This window comes from Plecotus auritus (genome assembly GCF_963455305.1).
Source record: "Plecotus auritus genome assembly, chromosome: 5".
Classification (NCBI taxonomy): domain Eukaryota; kingdom Metazoa; phylum Chordata; class Mammalia; order Chiroptera; family Vespertilionidae; genus Plecotus; species Plecotus auritus.
Window position 1 is genome coordinate 65,950,675 of NC_137776.1, and position 2,426 is coordinate 65,953,100.

General features: G+C 39.8%; 1 pseudogene across 1 annotated transcript; it reads right to left on the bottom strand.

Moving 5' to 3' along the window:
* Positions 1–1,233: 1,233 nt before the first annotated feature.
* Positions 1,234–1,651, bottom strand: LOC308248898 (large ribosomal subunit protein uL14-like; annotated as a pseudogene). Its single transcript has one exon. The product of its transcript is annotated as a large ribosomal subunit protein uL14-like (transcript).
* Between the last annotated feature and the right edge of the window lie 775 nt (positions 1,652–2,426).

Consider the following 2,426-nt stretch of genomic DNA (forward strand, 5'->3'; position numbering starts at 1 on the left):
AAAAGAAAAAAAAGAAATGACCCTCAGCTATATGCTACCTGTAAAATAGGTTTTTGTCATTGCTACATCCTGAAAGAAAAATATACCCAGATGGCGCCCTACCCGGTTTGGCTCAGTGGATAGAGAGTCGGCCTGCGGACTGAAGGGTCCCAGGTTCGATTCCTGTCAAGGGCATGTACCTTGGTGGAGGGCACATCCCCAGTGGGGAGTGTGCAGGAGGCAGCTGATCGATGTTCCTCTCTCATCGATGTTTCTAACTCTCTATCCCTCTACTTTCTCTCTGTAAAAAAATCAATAAAATATATTTAAAAAGAAAAAAATATATACCCAGATGGAAAGAAACATTCCAAAAATGGGTGAATGACCTTGTTAGTCCCTTGCCAACATTTGCTTAATCCTTAAGGTGTTAAAAATGACTGTCCTTGTTTTACAAATAAAGTCTTTACAGGGCCAGAGGTGTGGCTCCAGAACATGAAAGCCCACTAAATCCTTTTACCTTCCTACAGCCCTACTCTTTTCAGCTCAAAATGTGTATAGATAATTGGCTTTATGAAACCAATAGCCTACTCGGGGCAGCTTGAATTTCTTTCCTGGTACCTTGAGATACAAATACCTGATTTTAAAGAACTCTTATCTGATCTGGGCCATCTTTTAAGATGCAAGTTTCTGGGAAGTAATCCTTATTGAAAGGAAAAAATCTTTGCTATCTAAGCAGATCAATTAACTTATTTCAACTATTAAACACTGATTGCTAGACAAGTCTGAAGTTAACCGGTTATTTTTTTAATAAAAAATACACTTGAAGCTGTTAATAAATGTCTTACACTTTATTAGAAGTATATCTTTTAAAAGTGTGAGTGCGTTTCTAGAAGTTTTGAAATGCACTTGCCAATCTAAAGGATGCTAATTACTTACTTTTTTTTTTAAATTTCAGACCAGCCTTTGTGGTTACTTTATTTTCTAAAAAAATTTTTACTATTATTATTTTTTAATCATAGAGGAAGGGAGATGGAGAGAGATAGAAACATCAATGATGAGAGAATCATTGATCTGCTGTCTCCTGCACACCCCCACTGGGGATCAAGCCCGAAACCCGGAATCGAACCCGGGACCTTTCAGTCCGCAGGTGAGTCAAACTGGCCAGGGCTACTTACTTACTTACTTACTTTATTTTTTTATTTAGTTATGTCACCAATTTTTAATGGGTTTTTCCTTTACAAATACACCAGAGAGTCATGCAATGCTGCCAGCATTGGATGCAGTCCTGGGCCACAATTCTGCACACTCCTTTGCAACTGGTCTAGTGATGGCAGAACCTTTCATTTCCCCTTTATTGTTTACTGTGACCCCCGCATTATCTTCAAAATAAACACGCCATCTTTTCTCAGGTATGACTTTCGTTGTCCAATTACCACTGCTGGATGTACCTCCTTTCTGAGCTCTGCTTTGCCTTTTTTGACTGTGGCCATCACCATGTCACCCACACCGACAGCAGGAAGTCTGGTCAGTCGTCCCTTGATCCCCTCACAGAGATAAGATACAGATTTTTGGCTCCTGTGTTGTCAGCGCAGTTGATCATGGCTCCTACCGGAAGACCCAGGGAAATCCGGAATTTCGCCCTGGAGGACCCACCACGTCCTCTCTTCGACATCTTGGACGCCGGAAAGGCTAATTACTTACTTTTCAGTTGTCATTAAAAAAATCAAGGTTTCCAAAGAACTTGTATGCACATATGCATAATTCATGGACACAGAATATAATGTGGTGAAGGCCTGGGGCAGGGGAAAGGGAGAGTGGGTGCAGGCTAGAAGGGGTCGATGGGGAAGAAAAGGGGGGCGTCTGTAATGCTTTCAGCAATAAAGATTTTAAAGAAGAGGAATGAAGAAACAGATAACTATATATGCTTTTCTCAACCCTGCTGTAATAAATTTTATTACATTGAAAAGAAAAAAAATAAAACAATAAAAAAAATCAAGGTTTCTAAAAATTAAGAATTCTAACTAATTAGAAAGAAATTGTGTGGTTTTGGTAACAAAAGATATGAGGAATGCAGACATGTTTTGAAGGGAAAAAAGTGAGTTGTTCTAAAGCTGGTTATTTCTGAATGGGTAAAAAGGTTTGTGAAGCCGAAACCGGTTTGGCTCAGTGGATAGAGCGTCGGCCTGCGGACTGAAGGGTCCCAGGTTCGATTCCGGTCAAGGGCATGTACCTTGGTTGCGGGCACATCCCCAGTAGGGGGCGTGCAGGAGGCAGCTGATCGATGTTTCTCTCTCATCGATGTTTCTAGCTCTCTATCCCTCTCTCTTCCTCTCTGTGAAATATCAATAAAATATATTTAAAAAAAAAAAAAAAAGGTTTGTGAAAATTGTAGAAAGTTTGTAAAGAGAAATGTTAAAAGGAAATTATATAACTGAAACAGACCAGTA